The sequence below is a fragment of the Coregonus clupeaformis genome, chromosome 18 (assembly GCF_020615455.1).
Source record: "Coregonus clupeaformis isolate EN_2021a chromosome 18, ASM2061545v1, whole genome shotgun sequence".
Taxonomy (NCBI): Eukaryota; Metazoa; Chordata; class Actinopteri; order Salmoniformes; family Salmonidae; genus Coregonus; species Coregonus clupeaformis.
In genome coordinates, this window is record NC_059209.1 from 26,898,902 (window position 1) to 26,919,992 (window position 21,091).

The 21,091-nt window shown below is 45.3% G+C and overlaps 1 long non-coding RNA gene across 2 annotated transcripts; it reads right to left on the reverse strand.

Moving 5' to 3' along the window:
• Window positions 1–18,551: 18,551 nt before the first annotated feature.
• On the reverse strand, window positions 18,552–20,670 carry LOC121530645. Of its 2 annotated transcripts, none has more exons than XR_005994053.1 (3): window positions 20,235–20,670; window positions 19,010–19,105; window positions 18,552–18,851 (listed from the first exon to the last, which is right to left on the reverse strand). It is a non-coding gene; the product is annotated as an uncharacterized LOC121530645 (long non-coding RNA). The 2 variants fall into 2 exon arrangements; XR_005994054.1 differs by having other exon boundaries at window positions 19,487–20,670.
• Between the last annotated feature and the right edge of the window lie 421 nt (window positions 20,671–21,091).

A 21,091-nucleotide genomic window follows, 5' to 3' on the forward strand; every position in this document is an offset into this window, starting at 1 on the left:
TTAACTGGAGATTCTAGATAAAGGTGAGTAAATAATATAATCCGTTCCGCATTGAGTGAGGCGGGTTGCAGGAAAGTATATTTAGTAGAAGGATGAAAAGTGTGATAGGGAAATATATACGTAAAATACAAAAAAAGTACAAAAAACTGGCTATTTACATGGACACACAAGAGAACACGACCGCACTGCTACGCAATCTTGGGTTCTGAAAGTTATTGGAAGTTGTATCAGAGAGAGTTATGAGCGATAGAGAAAGCCTTGGATCAGTGAGGATTTTGGCACACAGTGGATGCTCAGGAAATCCCTTCCACAAGGACAGACGGCCCGGCCTTTTCTAAAAGACTCACAGGTGTCTTAACAGGTTGTGGCAGAGCTATACATCTGGCTCTGGGTTGTGGTGGTAGACAGACAGCATTACGTAAGGCACCTGGTATGTCTCCATAACAATATCACCAGCATGACCGTCATATCAAATCAAATCAAATCAAATGTTAATTGTCACATGCTTCGTAAACAACAGGTGTAGACTAAAAGTATAATGCTTACTTATGGGCCCTTCCCAACAATGCAGAATACAATAAAGAATCATAATAAAATAACAATAATAAAACAAAAACAAAAAAATAAGTAACATGAGGAATAAATACACAATGAACAATGATAGCTTGGCGATATACATGGGGTACCGGTACTGAGTCAACGTGCAGGGGTACGAGGAAATTAAGGTAGATATGTGCATATAAGTAGGAGTAAAGTGATTAGGCAACAGAGTAGATAAGACAGTAGCAGCAGCGTACCTGATGAATGTGTGAGTGTGTGTGAATCTAGGGGTGAATCTAGTTCATTATGGTACCAATGTGCCCTGTATGTCCTGATTCTCTGGGACCTCTGTAATTGAATGAAATCAAAATGTTTCCCTGGTGTCCATTTCTAGAATGTGCCATTTGTGTCACTACAGCTATTTACTTTATAGACACAACAACATCATCTTTTGGGATAAATATTTGAATTGTAATAGCCAATAGTCCCAAATGCATTTCGAGGATTTGAGCCCATTGCTTTTAATCTTGAAAAAGCCCCTCTCATCCTAGCCTGGCCATTTGTGGCACTTATACACACTCTCTCCCCAGATCCATCAGGACAGAGAAGGATTTCTGCTACAGATCCAGTGGTGGAAAAAGTACCCAACTGTCATACATGAGTAAAAGTAAAGATACCTTAATAGAAAATGACTCAAGTAAAAGTCACCCAGTAAAATACTACTTGAGTAAACGTCTAAAAGTATTTGGTTTTAAATATACTTAAGTATCTAAAGTAAATGTAATTGTTAAAATATACTTAAGTATCAAAAGGAAAAGTAAAAGTATAAATAATTTCAAATTCATTATATTAAACAAACAGATGGCACCATTTTCTTGTTTTTATTTATTTATGGATAGCCAGGGGCACACTCCAACACTCAGACATCATTTATAAAAGTAGCAAGAGTGTTTAGTGAGTCTGCCAGATCAGAGACAGTAGGGATGACCAAGGATGTTCTCTTGATAAGTGCTTGAATTTGACAATTTTCCTGTCCTGCTAAGCATTCAAAATGTAACAAGTACTTTTGGGTGTCAGGGAAAATGTATGGAGTAAAAAGTACATTATTTTCTTTAGTAATGTAGTGAAGTAAAAGTAAAAGTTGTCCAAAATATATATAGTGAAGTACAGATACCCCCCAAAACTACTTAAGTAGTGCTTTAAAGTATTTTTTACTAAAGTACTTTACACCACTGTACAGATCTCAGTACAGTCAGTGATGTCGCTGTGGGAATGTCCATCAGTGTCATCAGTCTGCCTCTGCCTCAGTCCTCAGACTAGGCCCAGTCTGCCATGGGGGTCCTTGGTGTGGAGGGGGCCTTCTCTGCCCCTGCCCCCCCAGCTAGTATATTCAGGCAGGGCTCGGTGAGTGCTGCCCACTGTGTGTTGCCCACCAATGCCCTGATGACCTTGGCAGTGTCTGGCAGAGCTAAGAGGCTGCACCTGCTCTCTGTCTGAATACTTCTGACAGTCTGAGTGGAGTCTATAGTGTCAGTGTGAACCATGAACTATGTTGTGTTGTACCATTCTGTGTACTGTAGCTTTATTGCAGTTTGATTTGTTTTATTATTTCTGCCATGCTACAGTATGTGGGCATGCATTGTGTACATTGTTTGTCAATGAAAATAACCTTTCAATTTACATTCACGTAAGAGAAAAACCTGTTTAGGAAACAAAGACACTCTTGTTTTAACACGTACATGATTTACGTCCTTGTCTGCAGATACAGGAGGATCCAGGGCCTGATTTGTAAATGAGCATGCTGTCTGTCTGGCGCTATCTCACGAGCTTCCTTGTCATTAGCATGAAGGAGCAAGGTGTAAGAGTAAAGATGATCTCTATCACACCTAACTAGCAGCTACTAGCTGTCAATCAACACCTGGCTGAGGAGAGGCAGGAAGTAGTGCAGCCTCCTGCAAGGAGTGGGGAGGGAGCATTCCTTCTCTCTCTCTCTCTCTCTCTCTCTCTCTCTCTCTCTCTCTCTCTCTCTCTCTCTCTCTCTCTCTCTCTCTCTCTCTCCCCCAATTTCAGGGCTTTATTGGCAAAGTACAAATGGGAAAGTACAAATGGGAAAATAAATCAACATAAATATGGGTTGTATTTACAATGGTGTTTGTTCTTCACTGGATGCCCTTTTCTTGTGGCAACAGGTCACAAATCTTGCTGCTGTGATGGCACACTGTGGTTTTTCACATACTAGATAAGGGAGTTTATCAAAAATGGGTTTGTTTTCGAATTCTTCTGTGTAATCTGAGGGAAATATGTGTCTCTAATATGGTCATACATTTGGCAGGAGGTTAGGAAGTGCAGCTCAGTTTCCACCTCATTTTGTGGGTGGTGTGCACATAGCCTGTCTTCTCTTGAGAGCCAGGTCTGCCTACGGCGGCCTTTCTCAATAGCAAGGCTATGCTCACTGAGTCTGTACATAGTCAAAGTTTTCCTTACGTTTGGGTCAGTCACAGTGGTCAGGTATTCTGCCACTGTGTACTCTCTGTTTAGGGCCAAATAGCATTCTATTTTACTCAGTTTTTTTGTTAATTCTTTCCAATGTGTCAAGTAATTCTCTTTTTGTTTTCTCATGATTTGGTTGGGTCTAATTGTGTTGTTGTCCTGGGGCTCTGTGGGGTCTGTTTGTGTTTGTGAACAGAGCCCCAGGACCAGCTTACTTAGGGGACTCTTCTCCAAGTTCATCTCTCTGTAGGTGATGGCTTTGTTATGGAAGGTTTGGGAATCGCTTCCTTTTAAGTGGTTATAGAATTTAACAGCTCTTTTCTGGATTTTGATAATTAGCGGGTATTGGCCTAATTCTGCTCAGCATGCATTATTTGGTGTTTTTCGTTGTACACGGGGGATATTTTTGCAGAATTCTGCATGCAGAGTCTCAATTTGGTGTTTGTCCCATTTTGTGAATTATTGGTTGGTGAGTGGACCCCAGACCTCACAACCATAAAGGCCAATGGGTTCTATAACTGATTCAAGTATTTCTTGCCAGATCCTAATTGGTATGTCAAATGTTATGTTCCTTTTGATGGCATAGAAGGCCCTTCTTGCCTTGACTCTCAGATCGTTCACAGCTTTGTGGAAGTTAACTGTGGAGCTGATGTTTAGGCCGAGGTATGTATAGTTGTTTGTGTGCTCTAGGGCAACGCTGTCTAGACGGAATTTGTATTTGTGGTCCTGGCAACTGGACCTTTTTTGGAACACCATTATTTTTGTCTTACTGAGATTTACTGTCAGGGCCCAGGTCAGACAGAATCTGTGCAGAAGATCTAGGTGCTGCTGTAGGCCCTCCTTGGTTGGTGACAGAAGCACCAGATCATCAGCAAACAGAAGTCATTTGACTTCAGATTCTAGTAGTGTGAGGCAGGGTGCTGCAGACTGTTATAGTGCCCTCACCAATTTGTTGATATATATGTTGAAGAGGGTGTGGCTTAAACTGCATTCTCTCTCTCTCTCTCTCTCTCTCTCTCTCTCTCTCTCTCTCTCTCTCTCCCTCTCCCTCTCTCTCTCTCTCTCTCTCTCTCTCTCTCTCTCTCTCTCTCTCTCTCTCTCTCTCTCTCTCTCTCTCTCTCTCTCTCTCTCTCTCTCTCTCTCTCTCTCTCTCTCTCTCTCTCTCTCTCTCTCTCTCTCTTTCACTCTACTGCTGTTGTTGTTATGCCAGTGCTTTACCTAGAGGTGAAAAAACTCAATGAATCATAATGGACAAACTGGAGCAACTGTAATCCTATTTAATCACTGATCACGCACAAGGATATCCAGAGGATTCAGTTGTGTGATTGTAGTAAGGGGATGATGTTGCTGGTTTTGACCATGCAGGATCGGATCAGCAGTTCTGACATATGTATTACAGCTGCATTACCACTGTCAAGTGATGTGATACGGGGTTGTTTTCACCTTATGGTCTAAACATAGAAATATAATTATGGGAATCTGAATCCCCATTCAAGTAAATGGGTCTGTGATAGGTGGACTGCCATTCTATTGGTTATATTTCTACGGGTCCACATTACCTTCCAGTCAGTTTTTACCTTCCCAGGTAACCTAGCCCTAGCTAGTATACTGCAGCTGTGTGGCAGACTCTGTATACCTTAAACGGTGCATTTTGTTTTACCCCTTAGGGTAAAGATCAAATTCCTCCATTTCCCCATTCCTACATCATAATTTTGGAGAATATGGTTTTTTAAATGAACCATATTGCCAATGAGTGTTATCTTTATGTACCTCAGAGTTAAAGACTACAGACAATTGACTTCACTGCTGCAGTGTAAACAAAATCTTGTTGGTGTCCTCATGTTCCATGAGTAAGTGTGAGTTGTCTGAGAGGTGGACGAGGTGGGATATTTATAGGCAATGTTCCCTCTGAACTGTGTGTGTGCCCCGAGACTGCCGCGCAGCCGCGCAGAAAAAATAGAGAGAAGCATGAGATTGAACTTCACTCAACTTTCTAGAGTTTCCCTGTTAGTTAACACTATCAACATTTCCCTTTACTGTGGCAATTGTGATCGAATCAACGCAATATTAGCCACTTTCAATACAGCAAAACGAACTATGCAAGACTTAGTATGCAAAATTAACTATGCAAGAGATTTTGTTGTAGGCAGAAGGCATCAGAGTAGGATTCTATTGCATTGACAAGCACGACTCAGCCCGTACTCTACACAGACCAGAGCGGCATAACCAATCAGAGCTGCAGTAGGTTTATATGCAAATAGACCATTGCCATATCTGGATCTGTGCCATTTACTTTGAACTCGACTGTTTACAGCATGAGCGGTAGTGAGTAGATGCACTTGTTTTTTAGATCAAAGCGAGAGCTGCATGTAGCCACCTGTGCACATTTTGTTAATATCCTTTGCTAGTTATTGAGTTATTAGCCCAGTTATAGATATTTGTAGTCAGCATGATTTATTCCTACAAGAGCACAAATCTTTGAAAAGCAAGTCAGGTAAAGGGCAGTGTTGTATTTTGAAACAGGCTTGAATAAGCTAAGTAGCCAATAGGCAGATGGTAGCATAATTTGTCTAATTCTCTGTAATAATGGTATGGGAATAATAATGCATTTTATTTTGTAAAGTGGTTTCTTGCATCAAACAACACAACAACATGTTCAGTCACCTCCTTGTCTGAAGGACAAGTGGATAAAGAGGTTAATGTCAAGCCCTACATGTTTTTTCCCCAAAAGTCTAATGAATGTAGGCCTACATTGGACACCACACATTGGCTACAACTGTAGGCTGAATTATAGAAAAGCTATTTCCATGTTAAAATGATATGGGATGCATTTTCTCCATTGTTTTTAATGGAAGGCCACTGGTCGGCCTGCATTATGATCAAATAGCCATGGTAGCCTACTTTACCACTTTTAAAACTGTAACTTAAAGCGAGTACAGTCTCAGTGTTTACAGTAAACGTGTGCTGGGAGTTTGCACAGAATTTTCACAATGTTCAAGTTTCCGCTCAGCAGACCTGAAATTTGCTCAGTGCTGAAAAAAAATAGAAGGAACATTGTTTATAGGTCTCTCTTTTATACCTCAGAGATGCACGTCAGGTTAGAAGAATAACTGCTTTCAGTTTTACTTGATTGATTGCTAAAAGGAGCTTCTGCTGTTTGCTAAAAGGAGCTTCTGCTGTTTCAGTCAAAACAGTCCTAAATCAAACTTGCCACAAATTTCCATATTTAACAAGGCATCACAAACTAGGAGAGGGGAGAAACAAAAGTCTATTCTGGTGCATGGTTGCATACGCACCAGTTTTAAAATGTTTTGGTGAGGTAAAAGTCTTTGATGAACTTCTATGAATAATTATTGAGTTACCGGCTCACCTACAAGAGGGTTATGTGTTTATGTACAAACCATACATGGGCTCCTTTGAGACAAAGTAGATTTTGAAAAATACATCTTAGTGTGTTATCATCAGAACTTACATATATCATAACTCTATATTTTTATAATTTTATGATAATGTCTTCAAAACCTGTTTTGAGATGGTTTAAATAAATTGTTATGATCAAGTATACCGGTAGAGTTAGAAGGTAGAGTTAGAAAATCTAATTTTTATTTTGATATAAATTCATTTAGCCAATGTTTCCAAGATATCTTGCTATATCTGCTGGTGGTAATTTAACTTTGTTAGAAGTTACAAATGTGTTGAGTTTGGTCAGGTCACATACAGCATATTAGCCAGAATGTTACAGTGTGGCATAAAAAATGTATTTATTTTGTATATGTGTTACATTATATTCAATTAGAGAGAATACACATGATGCCATTAATTAAAGGTCAAAGCTCATCACCAAGCTAAAGACCCTGGGACTAAACACATCCCTCTGCAACTGGATCCTGGACTTCCTGATGGGCCGCCCCCAGGTGGTAAGAGTAGGTAACAACACATCCCCACGCTGATCCTCAACACGAGGGCCCCTCAGGGGTGCATGCTCATTCCCCTCCTGTACTCCCTGTTCACTTATGATTGCATTGCCAGGCACGACTCCAACACCATCATTAAGTTTGCCGATGACACAACAGTGGTAGGCCTGATCACCGACAATGATGAGACAGCCTATAGGGAGGAGGTCAGAGACCTGGCCGTGTGGTGCCAGGACAACAACCTCTCCCTCAATGTGATCAAGACAAATGAGATGATTGTGGAATACAGGAAAAAGAAGAGGACCGAGCATGCCCCCATTCTCATCGACGGGGCTGTAGTGGAGCAGGTTCAGAGCTTCAAGTTCCTTGGTGTCCACATCACCAACAAACTAACATGGTCCAAGTACACCAAGGCAGTCGTGAAGAGGGCACGACAAAACCTATTCCCCCTCAGGAGACTGAAAAGATTTGGCATGGGTCCTCAAATGTATACAGCTGCACCATCGAGAGCATCCTGGCTGGTAGCATCACTGCCTGGTATGACAACTGCTCGGCCTCCGACCGCAAGGCACTACAGAAGGTAGTGCGTACGGCCCAGTACATCACTGGGGCCAAGCTTCCGGCCATCCAAGACCTCTATACCAGACGGTGTCAGAGGAAGGCCCTAAAAATTGTCAGAGACTCCAACCACCCTAGTCATAGACTGTTCTCTCTGCTACCGCACGGCAAGCAGTACCGGAGTGCCAAGTCTAGGTCCAAGAGGCTTCTAAACAGCTTCTACCCCCAAGCCATGACTCCTGCACATCTAATCAAATGGTTACCCAGACTACGCTGCTGCTACTCTCTGTTTATTATCTATGCATAGTCACTTTAATAACTCTACCTACATGTACCTATTACCTCAATTACCTCGGCTAACCGGTGCCCCCGCACATTGACTCGGTACCGGTACCCCCTGTATATAGCCTCGCTATTGTTTTTTTAATGCTGCTCTTTAATTATTTGTTCCATTTATTTCTTATAATTGTTTTATTTAATGTTTTTTTTTTTTTTTTTTTTTTTGGGGGGGGGGGTATTCTTTCTTAAAATGGCATTGTTGGTTAAGGGCTTGTAAGTAAGCATTTCACTGTAAGGTCTACAGTCATGGTCAAAAGTTTTGTGAATGACACAAGTATTGGTCTTCACAAAGTTTGCTGCTTCAGTGTTTTTAGATATTTTTGTCAGATGTTACTATGGTATACTGACGTATAATTACAAGCATTCCATAAGTGTCAAAGGCTTTTATTGACAATTACATTAAGTTTATGCAAAGAGCCAATATTTGCAGTGTTGACCCTTCTTTTTCAAGACCTCTGCAATCCGCCCTGGCATGCTGTCAATTAACTTCTGGGCCACATCCTGACTGATGGCAGCCCATTCTTGCATAATCAATGCTTGGAGTTTGTCAGAATTTGTGGGTTTTTGTTTGTCCACCCGCCTCTTGAGGATTGACCACAAGTTCTCAATGGGATTAAGGTCTGGGGAGTTTCCTGGCCATGGACCCAAAATGTCGATGTTCTGTTCCCCGAGCCACTTAGTTATCACTTTTGCCTTATGGCAAGGTGCTCCATCATGCTGGAAAAGGCATTGTTCGTCACCGAACTGTTCTTGGATGGTTGGAAGAAGTTGCTCTCGGAGGATGTGTTGGTACCATAATTATTTTTTATTATTTATTTTTTTTTAAATTTGGGGGGGTGGATCAGCTTAATATTGCAGATAGATTGTAACTTCTATCAATGTAATTGTCTGCAACACTTCCAATCCCCCATGTTTTTTATATATATACTCCCCTTTATTACTTTTCAACCCCGCCATCCTTTCCCTTCTTGGAGTAAATTAGTGAACAACAATGCCCAGGCCTCTACCTCCGGTCTATACTTACTATCTACACCTTATGGACACAGTTAATTTTACAATAATTATATTATATATATATATATTTTTTTGCTCCTGAACTACTTCTACTCTCAACCTCTCCGATCATTTTCATGATATCCATCCGGTTTGCTTCTATATGCCATATCTTTCTAACTGTGCTCTTTCCCAAAAGCTCCCAACATACAACCTATATACTTATTATGGACACAGTATGCTTACATTATTAGCTATCTTTGTTATTATTTGTTGTTATTTGTTATTAGTCCCATCCTTCAACTCTATTCAATACCTCCCATCTATCTCTTAACACCATCCATATAGGATTTCTATTTGCCATATATATTTCAACCGTACTGTGATGTTTTACAAAAGTTCTGAACCTTTCTATTCTCATTGCTTCTACTGTCACGGCTCAGACAGACGACAAGAGGACCACAATTGCGTCACACCAGAAAGTTTATTTAAACTTAAGGGAAAAGGGAAGTAGGGAGTGAGTGAAGGCTCCAGGGGTTATCCCGTCCAGTGTGCTGGGTCTGTGCCTCCCCCCAGTGGCAGCGATGCGTCCGATGACGCCGGTGGTTGGTGGTCCAGAAGTCCTGGGGGGGGAGGAAACACAGACACAACGGGGCGGATGAAAACAGGCAACAGTACAGTTCAAGGGAATCCAAAATACGTAGTAGCAAGGCAGAAGGCTGGTCAGAGTTACCGGGATTGAAGAGTAGTCAGGAGTCGTAATGGCAGAAGCAGGTCTGGATCTCCTAAGGCAGAAGAGTATCCAATAAACAGGCAGGTCCGGGGTCACAAAACCAGGGGTGAGCCAGAAGCGCGAGCAAACAGGTTCCGGGTGTGAGCTTTGCAGACGATCTGACACCGGAGAGCTGAAAGACAGGGCCTTAAATACTGGGAGAGGTTAGTGGGTAATGCAGCGCAGCTGGCAGAGTAATTAGAGCCGAGCAGAGCAGGGACAGGTGGAGCTAGTTAGGCTGAGTAGAGAGAGGGAGGTGAGCAGAGTGGAAGATAGTGGAAACCAATTAAGGTGGTAACCCGGTGGAGTGAGAGGGCTCATGACAGAACCCCCCAAGGGACGGCCCCAGAAGTCCCAAGAGCAACACCACGCCGGGCGGGAGGAGGGGAGCCGGAGGAGGGCTAGAACTCCTCCGAACGGTCCGAGTGAACGTCCTCATCCTCGGAGGAAGCCGGAGGGCCGTGGTCGGGAGATGGGACAGGTCCCGAGACAGGATCAGGCACAGGACAGGAAGCCGAGCGGGCCGGACGGTTAGGGACCCCTCTGGGGCGGCCCCTACGGATTGCAGGTTGATCAGGATGCCGTTGGTGGAAAGCGGTGATGAGAGTCCTATCCACAATCCGACTAGCTGGCACCCAGGTCCTTTCCTCAGGTCCATAGCCCTCCCAGTCAATGAGGTACTGGAGACCCCTACCCCTCCGTCTGGACCGAAGCAGGCGGCGGACGGTGTAAACCAGACCACCATCGACGAGCCGTGGAGGAGGAGGACCAGGCGCAGCAGGGACCAGCGGACTCTCATGGATGGGCTTAATCTTAGACACATGGAAAGTGGGGTGCACCCTCAGGGAATTAGGCAGTTGGAGCCGGACAGCAGTTGGGCTAATCACTCTTATGATAGGGAATGGGCCAATGAACCGAGGTGCCAGCTTCTGCGACTCCACCCTGAGTGGCAGGTTCTTCGATGACAACCACACCCTTTGACCAACATGGTAGGTGGGAGCAGGAATTCTCCGACGGTTGGCCCCGGTAGTGTAGCTGGCAACGGACCTGAGGAGTGTGGCTCGGGCTTGTGACCAGGTGCGGCGACATCGACGGGCAAAAGCAAGTGCAGATGGGCAAGTAACCTCCTCCTCCTGGCTGGCAAATAGAGGAGGCTGGTATCCATAAACACATTGGAAAGGGGACATACCGATGGCAGAGCAGGTCAGAGAATTGTGTGCGTACTCCACCCATGTCAATTGCTGCGACCAGGAGTGGGGGTTGCGTGAAGTCATGCATCGCAGTGCCTTCTCGAGCTCCTGATTAGCCCGCTCTGACTGCCCATTGGATTGGGGATGGAATCCGGAAGTCAGACTGACTGTGGCTCCCAGCAGGTGACAGAACTCCTTCCAAAAAGCGGAGGAGAATTGTGGACCACGGTCAGAAACAACATCCCTTGGCAGTCCGTGGATCCGGAAGACGTGTTCCAGGACCACCTGGGCGGTCTCCTTGGCGGTTGGGAGCTTGGGGAGGGGAATGAAGTGTGCCATCTTGCTGAAACGGTCAACGATGGTGAGAATGACGGTCATGCCACTTGAAGGGGGCAGCCCCGTGACAAAGTCAAGGGCGATGTGAGACCAGGGACGTCTGGGCACAGGCAGGGGCTGCAGCAATCCGGCTGGGGGCTGGCAGGACGACTTGTGTTGGTTGCAGATGGGGCAGGCTTGGACGAATTCCCGTACATCCTTCCTCAGAGAGGGCCACCAGAACCTCTGGGCGAGCAGGTTGTAAGTGCGGGTGGAGCCAGGGTGACAAGCTAGGCGGGAGTCATGTCCCCACTGAATGACCTGGGACCTCAGGTCTTCGGGGACAAAAAGGCGGTCAGCTGGGCAAGTGCTGGGACCTGGCTGGTTACGGAGAGCCTCCAGCACCTGTTCCTCAACAGCCCAGGTCAGAGCTGCAACGATGCAGGGACTTGGCAGAATCGACACAGGGTCCTTGGAGGGGGTGTCATCCTTCTGGAATTGACGGGAGAGGGCGTCTGGCTTGGTGTTGCGTGATCCAGGCCGGTATGACAGAGTGAAATTAAACCTGGTGAAGAACAGGGCCCAGCGGGACTGCCTGGAGTTCAACCGTTTGGCCGTGCGGATGTACTCCAAGTTCTTATGATCGGTCCAAACGAGAAATGGAATGGTGGACCCCTCCAGCCAGTGACGCCACTCCTCCAAGGCAAGCTTCACAGCCAGCAGCTCACGGTTCCCTATGTCGTAATTGCACTCAGAGGGGGACAACCGACGTGAGAAAAAGGCACAGGGATGGAGCTTCCTATCCTCCGCAGCCCACTGAGAAATCACAGCACCAACTCCCACATCCGAGGCGTCCACCTCCACAATGAATTGCCGGTCCACATCAGGCATCTGGAGGATGGGAGCGGAGGTGAACCTCACCTTGAGGGTACTGAAGGCTTTGTCGGCTGCTGGGGTCCAGGTGAAGGGTTGCTTGGTGCTGGTTAGAGCAGTGAGAGGGGCAGCAACGGAACTGTAGTTCCGGATAAACTTCCTATAGAAGTTAGCAAACCCCAGAAACTGTTGCAGCTTCTTTCTGTTCTCCGGAACTGGCCACGAAGTGACTGCTGATACTTTGGCAGGATCCATTTGGATACTTCCTTCTGCCACTATGTACCCCAGGAAGGCCACTGTCTTGACGTGAAACTCACATTTCTCTGCCTTGGCGTAGAGGGAATTCTCCAGAAGACGATGAAGGACTTGCTGGACATGGCGGGTGTGTTCAGACAGGTTTCTGGAGTAAATTAAGATGTCATCCAGGTAAACGAAGACAAACTTGTTTAACATGTCCCGCAGTACATCATTCACTAGAGCCTGGAACACAGCAGGAGCATTGGTGAGGCCAAAAGGCATAACCAGATACTCGTAGTGGCCTGTTGGTGTATTGAATGCGGTTTTCCATTCATCTCCCTCCCGGATCCGCACTAGGTGGTAAGCGTTTCTGAGATCCAACTTGGTAAAAACAGTGGCTCCCTGGAGCAACTCAAAAGCAGAGGTGAGCAGAGGCAGAGGGTAACGGTTTTTCACTGTGATGTCGTTGAGTCCCCTGTAGTCGATGCAGGAGCGAAGAGATCCGTCCTTCTTCCCCACAAAGAAGAAGCCAGCACCAGCAGGAGATGAAGATGAACGGATTAATCCTGCGGACAGAGAGCCATTGATGTAGTCCTCCATGGACTTTCTTTCAGGAGCAGACAACGAATAAAGACGACCCCTTGGAGGAGCTGTTCCAGGGAGGAGGTCGATGGCACAGTCGTACGGTCGGTGAGGGGGCAGAGATGTGGCTCTTGCTTTGTTAAACACCTCTCTGAGACCATGGTAGCATTCTGGGACATTGGAGAGGTCCGGAGCGGAGTTAGTAGGTACTGGCCGAGGGGGTAGTGCGGCAGCAAGCAGGCAGGTTCGGTGGCAGTCCTCTCCCCACTCCCTGATCACCCCGGTCACCCAGTCGAGCTGAGGGTTGTGCCGGGCGGAGCCATGGGTAACCCAGGATGAGGGGTTGGCCTGGAGAGGGGAGCAGGTGAAACTGGATAGTTTCTTGATGGTTTCCGGACAGACCCATCGAGACCGGGGCCGTGACATGAGTGACCGATCCGAGTAAGTGTCCGTCCAGTGCCCGGGCAGGAATAGGAGGTGTCAAACGGAGGTTCTCCAGTCCCAGTTGGCGTGCCAGCTTGACGTCCATTATGTTGGCTTCGGCGCCAGAATCCACCAGAGCAGCCAGGGTGTGAGTTGAGTCAGAGAGGCGGAGGTGAACTTGCAGCAGGGGTTTGCGGTCGGAGGACTGGATGGTCATTGAACTCGACCGGACTCCCCCTACGCCCGGTGAGCTTCGGCCCTTTAAAGGGCAGGTTACCACACGATGTCCATCACCTCCACAATAGAGGCAGAGGTTTGAGGTGAAGCGGCGCTGGCGCTCTGCAGGAGTGAGGGAGGCTCGCCCAATCTCCATAGGCTCAGACTGATCAAGCTGACCTGGGTGAGTGGCAGTAGATGACAGGAGCCCAGTCGGATCTCTCCGAATGCCGGTAGTAGGTGGACCTTGGCGCCCCCCTCTCACGACGACGGGTCTGTATCCTTCTGTCGATCCTGACAGTCAGTGCGATGGCTTCATCAAGAGTGGAAGGCAGTTCATGGGAGACCAACTCGTCCTTGATATAGTCACCCAAACTATGGAAGAACGCGTCCACCAACGGTGGTGTGTTCCAAGAACTTCGTCTAGCCAGGGTTCGGAAGTCGATGGAATGGTCTGCGACTGTACGTCTGCCTTGTCGAATACTGAACAGTTCACGAGACGCCTCTGCGGTGGGTGAATCCAGGTCAAACACCTTCAGCATCTCCTCAGCAAACAGGTCGAAGGTTGCACATGCGGGGGGTTTGACGTTCGAACTCTGCTGTTCCCCAGAGTCGAGCTCGGCCCGTCAGGTGAGTGATGGCATACCCAACTTTAGCCCCCTCCGTGGCGAAGGTCCTTGGCTGCAAGGAGAACTGAAGTCGGCAGCTAGTCAGGAATGGCCGGACCTGGGTTGAATCGCCGTTGAACCGCTCGGGGTTTCCAATCTTGGGTTCCGGAGCAGCGGCTGCAATGACCGGGGCAGGTAACTCGGGGGCTGGGCTGGTGGGCAGACTGGCTGGGGTAAGGTTGGTGAGGAGTTGAATGAGCATGGCGAGTTGTTGTTGCTGCTGCTGGAACTGCTGCTCATGCTCATCGGTTTCCATGTCGGGGAAAGTGTGCGCTGAGTCCATAATGGTCAGATCGTACTGTCACGGCTCAGACAGACGACAAGAGGACCACAATTGCGTCACACCAGAAAGTTTATTTAAACTTAAGGGAAAAGGGAAGTAGGGAGTGAGTGAAGGCTCCAGGGGTTATCCCGTCCAGTGTGCTGGGTCTGTGCCTCCCCCCAGTGGCAGCGATGCGTCCGATGACGCCGGTGGTTGGTGGTCCAGAAGTCCTGGGGGGGGAGGAAACACAGACACAACGGGGCGGATGAAAACAGGCAACAGTACAGTTCAAGGGAATCCAAAATACGTAGTAGCAAGGCAGAAGGCTGGTCAGAGTTACCGGGATTGAAGAGTAGTCAGGAGTCGTAATGGCAGAAGCAGGTCTGGATCTCCTAAGGCAGAAGAGTATCCAATAAACAGGCAGGTCCGGGGTCACAAAACCAGGGGTGAGCCAGAAGCGCGAGCAAACAGGTTCCGGGTGTGAGCTTTGCAGACGATCTGACACCGGAGAGCTGAAAGACAGGGCCTTAAATACTGGGAGAGGTTAGTGGGTAATGCAGCGCAGCTGGCAGAGTAATTAGAGCCGAGCAGAGCAGGGACAGGTGGAGCTAGTTAGGCTGAGTAGAGAGAGGGAGGTGAGCAGAGTGGAAGATAGTGGAAACCAATTAAGGTGGTAACCCGGTGGAGTGAGAGGGCTCATGACATCTACAGATTGTGAATTAAAAATAAACGTTTTTGCTAAAAGTATTATTATATTATTGATCAATTGACTATGACTTTTCAGATCACCCAGTAATGCTATCTGCAAGGTTAGCTCCAGGTAAATATTGCAATCCTTTAGCCATTCCTGGACCTGTGTCCAAAAACAAACTACAAATGGACTGAACCAAAACAAATGATCTAATGATTCTGTCTTTTCACAGCAAAATCTGCAGAGCTGGGAAGATTGTATCCCCCATATAAATAACATTCTATTGTTGGCAAGAATTGTATATAATAATTTAAATTGAAAGATTCAAATTTTTGAATCCGGTGTCGTTTTGCGTGTCAGTTCATAAACACTATGCCATGGGATCGGTACGTCAAAAATCTCTTCCCAACTATTTTTCAATCTATATGGGACGGCTGTCAATCCTTTGGTCCTTAAGTGAAACTGATATACTTTTTTATTTATCACAGTTTTCCTTAACCAATTATGTTCTTTAATGCAAGGCCGACAGACAAGTTCCTTACTTTCTCCCCCTTCCACTTTCCTCTTCCACTTTTGCGGTAAGGCTGCAATTATTTGGTTGTAATTTTGGGTAGAGCAGACATTTCCATATGTTTTTGTTAGCTGCATGTGCGACATAACTCCACCAGTCCTACCGATGATATCATTTATGAAGATTATACCTTTTTTAAACATTCTGTCAAAAAATAAAGTTTTTTGTCAATTAGTATATTTGAATTTAAACACAAAATTTGTTGCATTATTTGTTCTGTCGTTTCTGGAGGATTAAATTGAAATTGCAACCAACTTTCTATGGCTTGTTTTAGAAATTGTGATATTTGGGAGATTATTTCCTTTTCAAATAACTGCAAATGAGTTGTTGTAATCTGAATAAAGGGAAAAAGGCCTTTCTTGAACATTGGGTGAGACAATCTTACTGACTTGCTTGAGAACCAGTTCGGATTTAAGTATAACTTTTGTATGACTGAAGCTTTTAGTGATAGGTCTAATGCTTTAATATTTAATCATTTCTGTCCTCCGAATTCATATTCATTATATACAGTGGGGAAAAAAAGTATTTAGTCAGCCACCAGTTGTGCAAGTTCTCCCACTTAAAAAGATATGAGAGGCCTGTAATTTTCATCATAGGTACACGTCAACTATGTGTCACGGTTCAGACAGACGACAAGAGGACCACAATTGCGTCACACCAGAAAGTTTATTAAAACTTAAGGGAGAAGGGAAGTAGGGAGTGAGTGAAGGCTCCAGGGGTTATCCCGTCCAATGTGCTGGGTCTGTGCCCCCCCCCAGTGGCAGCGGTGCGTCCGATGACGCCGGTGGTTGGTGGTCCAGAAGTCCTGGGGGCAGTGGTGTAGTGGTCCCTGGAGAAGTGGGTATACTCTCAGTATTCACCTTTTTTTTTTTTAAGTAGTCCAGAAAAAAGCCCTGTTTTAGAAACAGTGACATGTAAGACTATGATTTAGTTTACCCAAAAATATGTAATTTCTACTTGCACACTATTATAAAATGATCATGACTTGATTAGGAGCAGTTTGTAGTTACTACTGGTCACAAGAGCAGCCTGGATGAATGTAAAATGTATTTATCATGAGGCAAACAGGAAATGGTGTTTCGATTATTTTTTGCACATTTATTTAAATAAAATACTTCAAATCTGAAGGTGACAATGCATCCTTGTTCATATTGCTATATGCTTTGTTTTGAACATGTTCATTTACCGGTAAATCATTCAACAAAATATGTTACAACAATATTTAGTTAACAATTAACAAAAATATATGCATTAACAACACATCAACAGTGATATACTCTCTCAACCCAGCACTGGGTTTCTGACCTTTGCTCATACTACAGTATATTCCAGACAAATTTGCTTTCTGCAGGAGCTTTCACACTGCACTGTCTAGAACGCACCGAAGAGGCAGCACGATGGCTCTTCAACCAGGTCCTTGTATATTTTCTAGGATCAAACTTGGAAGTTGGTGGGCCGTTGATATTAATCATCATCAAGTTTGATATGTTTGAGATCAGAAGGACAGCCCTCTTGTCTGAGCTTATATTGTTCATAAGGCTAAAATTCCTCTCACACTCTGCTGTACCGACAGGGAATGTTTTCATACAGTTCATAAGTGGTTTTAGGTCCTTGGGCTCACTACTGGGCTCTTCCAGTAGGTCCCGCATCCCATTCAGTGCTTGGTCTGTGCACAAGTTAAATCGCTTGCACAGTCGCTTAACTTGTTCTTCACCATGGCGGATGCTGGGCTTTGATGGCCACTTACTCTGATCAAGGATGCTGAGGTCCATGATGGTCTCATCTTCAAAAGACAAGCGTTTCTCCAGATTGTTCACAAGGCTTTGTAAGAACTGGCCTGGATTGATAGACTTCAGCTTTGCATTTGTTTTCAGGGCTATAGACCGATACTCCCCAGTCTGTTTTGCTTCTAAAGCCTCACTATATTTCTCACCTGGACTCTCTTTGAATGACTGGATCACTCTGATTGAGCGTTTCAGCAGATGCTCTGCTCTGAGGAGCGTTATAGAACGAGACTGAAGCTCCTGTGACAGGAGACTTAGTTCATGGAGAGTGTCGTACATGAGGCCAAGGTCACAAATGAATTCTGGACTTTGAACACGGTCTAACAAACCTCTGTACATCTGCCTCTCTTTGGTGGACCTCATCTCATCACTGCAAGCATTTTTAAAGTGCTGCACAAGAGCTCCCAGGGATGTCCAAACAGCACGAACAGTCCGAAAGCTACTGGCCACCCAGCGTACATCCAAGATTCTGCCAATGCGAAGAAGTTGTGAGCCTACTTCAGCTGCTGCATTAACAAGTTCACGTTCATTTTTGTTTGACACACTATACAGAGAGTATAGCTTCTGGATAAAAGTTTTAAAGTGATTGACAGAGTTTACCTCATCAACTGCATCTGACACAGCAAGTTCAAGTCTATGGTTCATGCAGTGCCATACAAAAAGCTTTGGGAATCTCAAAGTCAGTCTGGTTGCTACTCCTGACTTCTTTCCTAGCATGACACTGGCTCCATCAGATACAAATGTTACCCAGTTTTCATGAAGCCACTCTTCTGTAAAGCCAGCATTAGTTAAACAGGTGAGTAACGCCTGTAATATGCCATCTGCTCTCTGATTTTCCAGTTCAACAAGTTCCAGGAATATGAACTCAGGGCTTTCTTCTTGAATTGATGCTTTAATAGAAACTGTCATGACAGCTTTGTGACTTAAAGAAGATGCCTCGTCAATTAGGACAGCTAACTTACTGGATGATGCTATAATGCTACTGATGATTTTGCTCTGCATCTCACTAGCAACATGTTGTATTATTTGTGTTGCACTGTAACGTGAATGAAGTATTGAGCCCATTTTTACACCATTCAGTTCCTGCAGCTCAATGAGGCTCTCATGGTCAGAAAAGGGTCGGTTCATTTTGGCCAGATGGTAGGCTGTTCGAAACACAGCTTCAGTTTCCTTCATGTAGGACTCAGTCATAGTCTCCACTGCATTCTCAATGGCAGCTTCTTTCTGTTGCTCTGCCACCTTCACAGCCTGAGTGTGGGCCTTGGACAACGCATGTTTCCTCACCTTATTTCTCAAGATTGACAAACTTGTTGTTCTACTTCCCTGGCCAGACACTTGAATTTCAAAGTTCATCCATTCTCTTGAGAGCGATACACCTTGTCCTTGCTCCTTGTCGATCCCAATGGAGTTCACACTGCTACAGACCAGACATCCTGCGAAGCATAAACAAACAATGTAACTACTCCTGTATCCACAGCTGTACGTGTGCATGGTCCTTTACACACACACACACACACACACACACACACACAAAGTTATCTGTGCCCACTGTTTCAGAAGTTACCCAAACTAGCAATCTACCTAAACTTACCCAATTTTTTGTTTTTGGATCCCAACCAGGGGTTCTTGGATTTGAAGTCTTCTGTTTGTTTAGCACTCCACAGGTCTGGCCAGTCATTATTGATGTCTACAGACAACAACAAAACTAATTATGCATCTCCCTGTCTCTCTCTCTCTCACACACTTACACACACACACACACACACACACACACACTACTGTGATCACAATAGTCATCAGCAAGACATGGGTCCCCCTCTTTACATTAACAATCTGCATAACCAAGTGGAAATATTTTCAGCAAGTGAAGCTGAAGCATACAGGAGATTAGTGAGTGAAATACTTGGGAGAGTTTATTTAACAAAAAAACAACAAATTTAACACAAAATGTTATATAACAGTAGCATTGTAAAAAACAAACATGGATACAGACAAAATAAATAGAAGGGCAATAAAATAAATAACATCACACAGAAATTCAAAATGAGGCTTAATCTGTCAAAATCACCTTTTGTTACAGTGTGAGGCTTCACTTTTCAATAAACTGGAGATGCAATTTACTGCCTGTGTGTTCTGACCTGGTGGTGGTAGACTGGATCCTTCTCTATGCTCACACTGACTTGCCTGGCTAGCTCCCGGTTGAGAGCTGCCAGGGCTGCTGGTTTTAGGGGTGGGGTCTGCCTGGGCCTGATCTGGGCCTGATTTGTGCCTCTTTACAAAAAAAGTCTGCAATATCTCCCTTCCTTTTCATGGTTACCTGTCCCTATACAAAATAAGACAGCCTGATTAGACCTCAATATTGTTTTAGGCTGAATCTTAAACTATTTGTCCCCATTCTTGTGTTTTAACTTACTTAAAAATCAACTACCAGCTTAGCTACTATGCAATTAAACTAGATCATATAGGTTAGTTAGGGCTAAGTAACTTGGCTAATGTTATAATTTAGGGCTTAGTAACTTGGCTAACGTTATAATTTAGACCTTTACAATAATAAACAAGCTTCATAAACATTGAGATAATCAGTTTCATCAGTCTGGTATGAAATTCTTATGAACTGGGTTGATTAAACACTTACTGAAAACCAACAATGCCCCGGTTTCCCCACATTATCCCAATCTACGTAGCTAGCTTCATAACGTTAGCCGACTCGCACTAACTATTGGCGGCAACATCTCTTCTCCTCTAAATGTGCAGTCACTGGCAATTTGCCAGTAGTTTAAAATAATGATTCATTTGGAAACCACCTTAAAACTTACCTCAGAATGATGTCTTCCATCAACTGGGGTGGCACACCGCCGCTTGTGTCCTTTCTTCATCCGTTGTTTGGTCTGCTGCCGTTATCGTAGTCAAGTGGCACCGGCACCTGAGTTTTTTTTTTTTTTTTCACTGGCACCTGAGGTATTAGCGATATTTTCCTCGGCATGACCCGCCCTACTCTGCCTCTGATTGGCTCATCAGTCCTCATGCCTAAAGTTAACCAATCTAATCAGTGAAAGCAGCGAGTACCAGCCAATTAGAGGCAGAGGAGGGTGGGTCATGGCTTCACTATCCCCGAGGAAGAAAATAGGCAATCTGACTCACAGATATTACTGAATGATGCGCATCAGGGGGGATTTAGAAGTGGGTATACGCAATGCTGACTGAAAAATAAGTAGGTATACGCCGTATACCAGCGTATACCCTGGACTACACCTCTGCCTGGGGGGGGAGGAAACACAGACACAACGGGGCGGATGAAACAAGGCAGAAGTACAGTTCAAGGGAAATCCAAATACGTTGTAGCAAGCCAGAAGGCTGGTCAGAGTTACCGGGGTCGAAGAGTAGTCAGGAGTCGTAATGGCAGAAAGCAGGTCTGGTTTTCCTGGGGCAGAAGAGTATCCAAGAATCAGGCAGGTCCGGGGTCACAAAACAAGGGTGAGCCAGAAGCGTGAGCACACAGGTTCCGGGTGTGAGCTTAGCAGACGATCTGACAAAGGAGAGCTGAGAGACGGGACTTTAAATACTGGGAGAGGTTAGTGGGTAATGCAGCGCAGCTGGCAGAGTAATTCGAGCCGAGCAGAGCAGGGACAGGTGGAGCTCGTTAGGCTGAGTAGAGAGAGAGAGATGAGCAGAG